The sequence below is a fragment of the Fukomys damarensis genome, unplaced genomic scaffold (genome assembly GCF_012274545.1).
Source record: "Fukomys damarensis isolate Sample0158 unplaced genomic scaffold, DMR_v1.0_HiC HiC_scaffold_17, whole genome shotgun sequence".
Lineage (NCBI taxonomy): Eukaryota > Metazoa > Chordata > Mammalia > Rodentia > Bathyergidae > Fukomys > Fukomys damarensis.
Window position 1 is genome coordinate 11750341 of NW_022900929.1, and position 11502 is coordinate 11761842.

Here is an 11502-nt window from a genome sequence, read left to right on the forward strand (position 1 = left end):
AAAAAAAAAAAAAAAAAAAAAAAAAAAGAGAGAGAGAGAGTGGTCTTCAGGTATTTATTTACTTGTTTGTTTTGTTTGCTTGTACTTACTAAAATAATTTCAGACCTATTTCTTTGCCCATTTTAAGTTGACATTTAAGATTTTTCATTATAAATTTTTTTCATTGAGCTTATTGATACTTTTTAATTATACAACACAGTTACATTCATCATTGGGATCTTGTACCGTTACATGACAGATCTTGGCTCTTATTTTTTCCCTATACCCCTGCCCTCCCTTCACCCCCTATTCACAAAGACTTTGTTTCCATTTTTTCCTTTTCTCATATTTTTTTGTCCCTTATTTCCTTGCCCCTACCCTTCCTACTTCCCCTACACCTTTAGCCCTTTTCTTCCTATTTCATTTCACATTATCAGTTTTTGTTATAAATTTAAATGGTTGTAAAGAAAGAAATTTTCTGTCATATTTTAAATATTAACAGTTAAAAATAAAATTGTCATATCTTTCTTGTGTATATAGAGGAGACTCAAGCTATAGCATTTTTGCATCTACCATTCTTTTAGAAAAACCACACTACCCTTTCTTATAGGCAGAATTTTACATTTTTCCTTTCTCTCTTCAACTTTTGATTTCCATTCTACTTCTCTCACAGAAATTTATTGTAATGTGATATGTGAATTGATGTGATTTGTGATATGTGACTTCAATATTTTATTGATCACCTTATTGTATATCCTGCCATAAAAATATGTATTAAGTTGAAAATTACGTGTTAGATTTTTTTCTTCTTGAGTGGGTGGTAATTTCAATTACTAGTAATATATAATCAATTAAAACAGAATGCAATTCACACTGATACACCCCCCCCACACACACATATTTGGCATTACTGGGATTAAACCGAGGGAGTGCTGAGCTACACCCCAGCCCTTTTTATTTTGAGACAGGATTTCACTAAGTTGTGGTTCTCCTTCTTTAGCCTTTTGAGTAGATAGGATTATAGGTGTGTACCACAACACTTGGCTTGCTTGTGTGTTTGCTTAACTTCGGTGCTGGGGATCAAACCCAGGGCCTCGTGCAAGCTTGATGTTTTACCACTGAGCTACATTCCCATCTCCAAAGTATTTAGGCATTAGTGTGGCCTGTCTCACTAGGACATGTGGCTGTGGAAGATTATTACTGTACTTACTCCTGCCATGAGATAGGTTGCCGCGATTTGAAAAGGCTTCACCATGCTAATGCTTTGAATTGTGGCTTATTTTGTCTTTGTTCTTATAGCTGTAGGCAATGTGTACCGTTAAGTTTAGAGAAAGAGTGAAAGCATCTCTCTTTTGTAAAGTTGAAGAAACTAGCAGGACACTTGGACCCTGGTACATTCTTAGGATGATCAATTTTAGACGTATGAAAGTTGAGAGTCTGATAACTGATTTCCTCTTTTTTTTTGAGACAGAGTTTTGCTATGCAGTCCGGGCCAGACTTAAACACACTGTATATCTCAGATTGGCCTTAACTCAAGATGGTCCTTCTGCTTTAGCCTCACAAGCTCTGGAACCACAGGCACATACCAGCACACTTGTTTAAAACCGATCTCCTTAGAACTTTCACAGCCTGCTTATCCCTGAGAATATCTTCGAAGACTACTAGTGAATTTGGTAACCATAAGCCTGATGTAAAGAATACTGAAATGGAGACAAAAGAAACCAGACAGAGTTCTTTCACAAGGTAGCTGGAGCAACTTGGACATTTGATTCATGTGAATCTGTTTCCGTTGGAAGAGTACATATGGAAGGATTGGGCTAACTGTTAAGGTTTCAATGAGATTTGAACTTCGTAATCCTTAATTTCCACGGGAATTTTAAAATATATTCTTTATTTTTTATTAGTACATGTTTGCAGCACATAATGATTGGGTACCCTAGGTGGAGTTGGCACATGTACTTGAAACATCTTAATTCTTGTGTCAGCCCTTCCCTCCCTTCTTCTCCCCTTTCTCCCTTCTCTCTCCATCTCTTGATCTTCGTCCCATTTGAATTCTTCATATATTCTAGATGTCAGTCCTGTCTGAGGGAAAGCTGGCAGTTTTTTCCCCCATTCTATAGGTTGTCTTTTCATGACGATGGCTGTTTCCTTTGCTGTGCAGAAGCTTTTTAATTTAATGTGATCCTATTTGTTGATGTGCAGTATCACACTATTTCTTGAACTGTTGGGGTTCTCATCAGGAAGTCCTTGCCTATACTTGTGACTTCGAGAGTTTTACCTATTTTATCTTCTAGGAGGTTAAGTGTTTCTGTTTTAATATTTAGGTCTTTGTTTCACTTTGATTTTAGTACATGGATGTATGTTAGAGTTAAACTCCCCCTTTTGCAGTGTTTTGGTGGCTTTGGGTAACTTAGTCTCTTTGTACTTCGTTTCCTCAACTGCTAAATGGGAATTAGACCAACCCCATGTAGTTTGGGTAATCAGTAAAATAGAGACACCCAGGCTTCTTTCACTGAGCATAATATTTTCAAGATTTATCCACATCATGGCCAGGTGCAGAGGCACATGCCTGTAATCCCAGAATTGAGGTGGCTGAGGCAGGAAGAGTGCCACAAGTTTGAGGCCAGCCTGGGGTACATAATGAGTTCAATGACAGCTTGGACTACATAGCGAGACCCTGTCTCAAAAAGCAAAATAAAACAAGATTTGTCCACATCATAGCATGCATCTTAAATTCATTCCTTTTAATTGCTGAACAACACTTCACTGTATGCATATGCTACCTTTTTATTTGTCCATCAGTGGATGGGGATTTTGGGTTGTTTTCATTTTTTTTGTCTATTTTGAATTATTCTGCTATAAACATCTGTGTACACGTCTACTTTTATATGCTATGGGTATGTGACTAGTAATGGAATTACTAGGGTCATATGGTAATGGTAATTCTAAGTTTAGCACTTCTAGGAACTGCTAAACTGCTTTTGAAAGTAGCCACACCACTTTCCCTCTTTTCACTAGCCAGGCATGAAGTTTCCAATTTCTTTACATTCTTGAAAACATTTGACTACTAATTATAGTCATCCTAGTGTTTGAAATGGTATCTCATGGTGGTTCAGATTTGAATTGTCCTTATGGTTGATGATGTCATGTATCTTTTCCTATGGTTTTTTGTTTGTTTGTTTTTTGAGAGCCAGGGATTTAGCTCAGCTGCACCACCCTCTCCTGGCAAGTACAAGGTTCTCATGGGGATGTGTGGCGGGGGAGAGACAAAATACTACTTTCTTTCATACTAAAACTATTTTTTTATACTAACACTTAAGACCCACTCTCGTAGCAAACTTTAAGGATCCAATACAGAATCATTCACTATAGTCACTGTACTGTAAATTTTATCTCTAGAAATTATTCATCTTGCTTCATCCTCTAACCAGCTTATAATGAAATCATTTATCTTTGCATTACTGAGCTGCAGATTTAGATACAACTCTGGTGAATCAGACATATATTTACAAATAAATATAAATGGGTTGCCTTATCATTATCTTGTGTCATTTCAAATACACATACAAAAAAGATTTTTAGTTTTGATGAAGTCCTATTTATTTTTTCTTTTGTCATGTTTTCAGACGGCTTTGTGTAACGCAAGTTGCAAAGCTTTATTCCTATGATTCATTTCAAAGTTGTACATTTTTACCTCTTACACTAAAGTCTCTGATTCATTTCAAGCTTTTTAAAGTTGGGAGTTCAACTTCATTCTTTCGCAGGTGGATGTCTAGTTGTCCCACCACCATTCATTGAAAAGATTATTCTTCTCTTGGGAATTGTCTTGGCACCCTTCTTAAAAATCAACTGGCCATAAATGTAAGGATGAAACAAATCTTGAATGCTGATTCTAATACTTTCACAGTAATGGTCTACAAACAAAGTAAGATTCATGTTGCCAGTTGAAAAGTTTTGGTACAAATTATTCCTGTGACTTTTTTTTAACCAACCGTGTATTCTAAGATGGTAAAAATTCTGCTTATGAAAAATTTTAACAAAACATAGATGAATTGTTCATATTTGTTCATGCTGTCAACTTTTTAAATTGATGTAATTGGTGATTTAATATGTTCTTGCTCTGTATTTGAACTTCAATATATTCTTGAATGTTAATCTCTAAGAGCACGTGAACATTTGGTGAAATTACAGGTTTAAAAATATTTTTCCAATTAAATATGTTCCTTCACACTTTTGTATAATTCAATGTATGGGTGTGTATCTATAACTAAGGCATAACTAGGACAATTGTAATCATAACATATGTAGTTTTTTTCCAGGGCATGTATCCTGTTTATGGATCAAAAAGTCACCCAATAATCACAGAAATTACTCCAGGACAGGCATGAGAAAATTTATTTATTTTTCTTTTTATTTTATTGAGTTTATTGGTACAATCTAGGTACAATACAGTTATTTTTCTTTTTATTTTATTGAGTTTATTGGTACAATCTAGGTATACAATACAGTGACATTCATTATTGGGATCCTGTACCTTTACACGATTAGTCTTGATTCTCATTTTTCCCCTTGTCCCTGCCCTCCCTTCACCCCCTCCTCCCCTCCCCATTTACAAACACTTTATTTCCATTTTTTCAATTTCTCATATTTTTTCCTCTTCCTTATTACCTTTCCCCCACCCTTCCCACTTTCCCTACATGTTTAGCCCTTTACTTCCTATTTCATACTATTAATTATCTCATTAGGGTCCTGTGTACTATTATAGTGTTTCACACCACCAGAGAAACTATTCAGTATTTCAGTTAAAGAAATTTCTGTATGAACATTAAAAATAGGGAATCCTAAAATAAAACTAAAAAGGAAAGTAAAAGAGAAAAGGCTATGATGTAAGATTAAAATACTCCTTAATTCTGAAGATGAAAATGGTCCCTGAACATATTTAAATTGCTTCTTGCTCTTGTAGTCTTATCTTATTTTTTTTCATTATTTAGAGAATATTTTATTAGTTTCTGTAATCAAACCCACGTAGACATAACCTTACATATTTAATACAGTGCATTACCCCTGTACAAATGGGAAAAATATAAAAATAAAAATAAAAAAATTAACATTTCTAGCCCAATATGGCTGTCAATTTCTGTACAATGCCAACTCAACACAGTAAATTGGGATAACTTTTTCCAAAGTTGACAGCACAGTTAAAATTTCCAAAAATTCAAATTATATATATGCATATATATTTATATTTACATAAAAAAGACCAATAATAGCAGTATGTTATGCATCAATAGCAGCAACAGCTTCTCCAGGTTCTGCAGTCATCTGAACAAAATTATAGACATTCAGCACATTCCATTAAAAAAACAAAAACAAAAAAACAAAGAAAAGAATAATATCCAGATAACAGCAAAGTTCTGTTGCTGTTGTGGTACCTGGGACCAATTTTTTTTTATTAGCATCTTAATCATCATCTGGAAAGAGAACATCCTACAGTAATATCTTTAAAAATAGCTCTAATAAAGCACAGTCACTACTATGTATCATAAAGCAGGTACAAGATATTAATGCTGATACCATATCTGATCTATTGCAATGGATGACTGTGTACTAAGCATTGTGTTTGAAGGAGGATGAGACTATATTTAGGATGAGCGGGAAGGTCCACTGCCATTACTTAATGACATCCTCCAAGGAAGTGGAATGGGGACATCAAGTTATAAAAAAGTTAGGAATTTAATTTGGCTATAATAAAATTGTAAACATGGCGGTTTAAACAAATAGACAATTTTATGGGTTTTAAAACATGTGTCATTTTTGTTTTTCTTTTGTTGAAGACTGGTTTGATGAATCCATAAGATCCTTATGTCTTTCCTTTACCCAGCTGTAAATAACTTGTGCTTATTCTCCTGTAGTCACATCATGGCTGTTCAAACTCCAGAGCTGCATTTGCGTTCAATATAAAGATGTAAGGTGAAGGGGAAAAGATGCAGGTTAGCTAATTGACCTTCCATGTAGAGAAGCATTTCCAAAAGTGTCATGCAACAACTTTTCCTTACATTGCGTTGGCAAGCATCAAGGTCACAATCTTCACCTGCAAAGCATGCTGGGAGTTGTAGTTTTTGGCTAGGCACATTCATACATCTGAAAAATCAGAGTATGTACTGTTTTTTTATAATCAAGGGATTATATCTATAGGTTGCAATTAGAAGTTTACACCTCCATTCTTGTTCTAAAAATAAGTGTCCTTGGTTTTATTGAATCAGCAAGAATGCCACCCTCTAACACACAGAAGTGGTACTGTTCTCCTGGCAAAAGATTGTTAGCACTTTGGGCCGCTGAACTAGGTAAAAGGTGAGCATGGGTGAGGCACAGCTATCATTTTAGATTTTTATTATTGAAACTTATCTCAAAATTATACTATAAATTTTGTTTTAGTCTATGGTCTATTATAACAGAATAGTGAGACTAGGTAATTCATAAAAGGTTATTTATTTGATTTATTTTTCTGGAGGCTGGGAAGCCCAAGGAGAATATAGTAGCATTATCTGCTCCCATCTGGCAAGGGAATATGAGGGTGCTCTGGCTGCAACAAGTCACCCCAATGATCTGGTTGGCTAGGCAGATGTCCTCTTCCTCCCTCACTGCTCTGTGTGACCTGCCAACACTGCTGGCTCAGTGGAAGAGGACGACCACCCTAGACAGCGGACCACTTCCTTGGCCAAAGGTAAACGAGTAGCTATACTACCCTGCTAGAACTTTCAAATAAAGTCCTATCTGGTGAGGGCTTTCTTGCTGTATTATTACAGCAAATATGGGAGACCATATTTGGTGAGACAGTGTGAATGTGCTAGGTTGGGTCTCTCTTCCTCCTTATAAACCCACTAATGCCATCATGGAGGTCCTATGCTCATGACTCACCTAATCCTAAATACCTTCTAAAGGTCCTACCTTCAGACACTATTAACATGAATTTGGGGGTTAAATTTCAAATGCATTAACTTTTAGGGGTCACATTCAAACCACAAGAGCATTATACTTTCTAATTTTACTTCTGGAACATATTACTATAGTGGGGGGCTCAATATAAAGCTTAGGAGCATTAATATTGCAGTGAAAAAGAAATCTTATATCCTTAAAGAGACAGAAAGACCTGGGTTAGGATCCAAGATTCTCACTTACAAGTAGTATATTGGGCCAATCACTCTATGTCTTACTTCCCTCATTTTAAATTGTGGATAATGATTTTTACAGGTGGGACAATCAGATTTTTTGTCCAAATTGGAAAATGTGTTTGAAAGAGAGTACTGTTAATAATTATGATTGAACAAGTGGCAAAATCAGAATTCCCCAGGCAAACTCAGGAGTAAGATCACTGTACTAATTAATGCTAGAACTATCTGAGAAAAGAAGTACAAAGCATTTAGCACAGAGCCTGATCCTTGATAGGTGTACTATAATACTAGTCAGTCTTTGTTCCAATTTTTGAAAAGGTCTGTTGTGATAGCTTGATTTTCTTTTAACAATATGTCCATTTTATTACAGTGGAGAGTAGTAGGCTGGAAAAATTTTAAATTTTCTCAAGGCTGAGAAAAATCTTAATTGTAGATCAAACAATTAAGTAACTAAGAAGATATCGTACTTTCTTGTTGATAGGAAAAAACACCCAACACACCCACAATTAAAGGAGGAGAGGTTTATTTTAGCTTACAGTTTGTAGAGCTTTCAGTCCATAGTCAGTTGGTTCCAGTTAGTAGGGCACATGGCAGAGGGGCATGACAGAAGAATAACAATTTGTGGTATGGCAGATAGGAGGCAGCAGCAATCAAAGCAGGAGCAGGGGTATCTATAGACACCCTTCCAGGCCATTCCCACAGTGACCTACCTCCTTAGATCAGGCATCACCTCCCAACATCATGCTCAGCTATAAACTCATTAGAGGACTAATCCAGTATCACATACCCATGATCCAGTCCCCTCCCCAAAGCTCCTTATGGGTGCATGAAGCTTTGGGGGACATGTAAAATACAGCCATAATAGAAGAGTAATGTTGACAGATAACTGCATTCCGAGTTATAAGATTGTAGAATGATTGTGCATGACATGTTTGCTCTTGTAGAATCATACTAGAGATTCTTTGTATCACAGGAAGCATGAAGGGAAGAACCATGATTTTTTGTTTTAGTATTTGGTATGAAGCCCTTTAATATCTACGAAGACTGCAAAGAACTTTTGTGTATGAGTCATATGTATTGATAATGACTGCTAGAAATTAGAAGAAATTTAAAAATCATGTATTTAAAATAAGAATGACCCTATATTAGCACAAAAAATATATTTATTTGCTTTTTTGTTTTTGTTTTTTTGAGACAGGGTCTCACTATGTAGTACTATGAGACTGCCCTGGAACTATGTAGCTCAGGCTGGTCTTGAACTCACAGTGATCCTCCTGCCTCAGCCTCCCGAGTGCTGGGAATACAGGTGTGCACTCGGGGATTGAACTCAAGTCCTTGCATTGCGAGGCAGGCCACTGAACCCCTGAGCTAAATCCCTGACCCTTGCCTTTTTATTTTTTGAGATAGGATCTCACTATGTGGTTTAGGTTAGCAGGCCGGATTCGTGGTGATCCTCCTGCTTCAGTCTGTTAGGTGCTGAAAGTAGAGGTATGTATGATCATGCTCAGCTAAATAACATTGAAAAGAAAATAAATGTAGGTAAAAAATGAAAAAAATTTAGAGGTTTATCATTTTAACTTTCTGCAAACTCTATCACCTGACTTAACTAATGTAAGGGAAACGATTCTCTTATCTCCCTGTTTATCCAATTTGCTGCAATGTGTTGTTTTGATGAAAATATATGACAAGGTATGTTGTAGAAAATGGGGAGGGGTTTGTAACTGTCTTATTCTTTGATACTTTATCAAAATTGCACGATAATTTCTTATAAATTAGCTGCCATGTGAAATCTGAAAGAATTTAAATGAAGTTTTTGTCTGTCTTGTACTTTTAACAAATCTGCTCACTATCTGTACCATCACCTACTGTTTCCTTGGAAAATACTGATTCACTGATTTATGTAGATATTCCAAATGTTTACACATTTTAGAAACCTAACACCTTAGAATATTCTAGAAAACAGCTGAGCTTACAAGCACATATTAGCCAAAGAAATGATGTTATATCATTTTGCCTCTGGAAAACTCCTTTGTACATTTGTGATACAAGTGAAGTGAAAGACAAATTATTTCACATTATTAAAATAGCACTGGCTATGGGCCAGGGATTTAGCTCAGTGGTTCGGTGGCCTGCCTTGCAAGCGCAAGGACCCAAGTTCAATCCCCGGTACCAAAAGAAAAAAAAAATCAAATAGTATGGACTATGCAAATTTACTGAAAGGAACTTACACTGTAAGAACAATTGATATGGTATGATATGACCTGTCAGATAAAGCAAAAAACAAAACAAAAAACAAAAAACAAAACAGAAAACAACCATACTGCCTCATTTTTTAAAACCAGGAGGCAATAAACAACCAGCAAAATACAAAAATATAGTCCCAAAAGACAATTTCAAATATCTATGTAGGAAAGCAGATGGGCTTATAGAAATATATAGCTTCCCATTTAAAGCTTATTTCTGTTTAATGTAATTTAAATCTTATTATGAGTATTTCAAAGCATGTGGAAAGAGCCTTTGAGGAGCTCAAAAATGCTTCATTCACGTCCTTCCCAAGTTAAGACTCTTTAAGATGTGGTGGCAGAACTCCACTGAAAATATTTGTTTTCTGCTTGCTGCTGAGACTGGAAAGAATCCATTTACTGTGGACCAAGTTTTCTTTGTGAATATTCGGCAGATGACATCAAGTGGTCCCGGTAAGGGGTTTGGCAAAGTGCTAGATAAACCTATCCTTTTGCACTTTTTGTTCTGCTAGCCCAGCTTTTGCTGATATTGGGGCAGGTTGATCCTAGTTTTTTTGAAAGATTAATAGAAAATTGGCTATAGGACCTTCATTCAGCAGTACTAAGAGACATTTGCTTTAGGCAACCTATCTCCTACTTCTCTGTTGTTTACCAATCCTACCCCCACCATGTGGCCCACTCAGGCCTTTTCCTTTAGCAAACATCCCTTTGTATTCAATGACGTGTGATCTTAGCTTAGAGCAGTCCATTCTGTGTTAGTGATGTCAGGCTGATAAATTTTACACTAATACTGTATATGTACGATGGGTAACTTCATAACTATGAACCAACTGATGAGCTGAACAAATACACTTGCAAAGGGATCACAACATATAATCTCTGAACAAATTGTTTAGCTTTCATTTCCGACAATACTAAAAGCCAATAAGCCATTTAGATTGTAATCTAATTATCCTGAGTGCCCAGACTATGACTGAAGGGCAATCCTGATAAGGCAAGAAATGCGAAGCAAGGTTGTTTTACAGTTATGTTTGGTCATCTCACAGGTTTACATATTAAGGTGAAAGAGGATGAAGTGCTCAGGAAGCAGCCCTCGTTCCTACGTATTTTTACATGAAGGCCTCTGGTAAATAAATTTTGGCATTTTCAGTAGTCTCTTTTGATATTCCATATATCCCCCAGACCGATTTAAAGTTTGTTGTTTTGTTTTTCTAAAGCAAACTTCAGAGTCTTCGATGCCCGAGGCTGTGATTGATTACCAAGTATAGTTTTAGGCTGAGGCTAGAACTTAGGTGTCCATGGGACCGGCTACACTAACGTCACCTCCGCCCTCCTTCGCGCGGCGTCTTTTCTCCCAGAGCGGCTGTCCCGATCTTGGTGAGGCTCGGACTGGGAGGCTGCTCAGCCCAGAAAGCCACCAACGTACTCTTCCTCCCAAGATCTCCAGGGATTGTCACCTGGGCCATGACCTCTCCCACAAGAAGCAGGCTGGGAGGTGCCTGTAGAGAGTCAGAGCCGGACATGCGCGTTGACCGCTAGCAACAGACCCAGCGGGAGTGCCACCGCTGGGACAGTCTCGACGACAGGAGGGGGCGACGCACGACTCCTCTCCTTTCTTTAACCCTTCTTTACACGCAGTTCCACCCCTCACCGGAAGCGGAGCGATTTCTACTTGACGCCACTTCCGGTGCGGATCGCCGGTCCTTGGCGGGAGCGAGTACGCCAGCGCATGCGGCATCTTTTTTCCCGCCTCCTTCGCCCTGCGCAGCCACTCATCGCCAGCTCTCGCGGAGCGTGACGTACGTGCGCGCTCCCGATATTGCGTCAAAACTGCGGTGGGGGGGCGGTAGCGAAAGAGTGAGGCTAGAAGGAGGGGTTGTGGAGGTTAGGGCCCAACCAGAGATTCCTTCCCATCGACCTCCCTCTTGCTGACGAACAGCGGACAGGGAAGGGGAGGAGCAAGCCCCGGACGGCCGCGCACGCCAGGAAGCTTCCTCGTGCAGGGAGGGAGGGAGAGAAGGGGCGACGGAGGAAGAAGAAAGTTAGAGCCGGCTCCAGCACCCCAGACTCCGGGGCGCCCCGCCCCCATCGCCCCGGAAGCGGCGCCC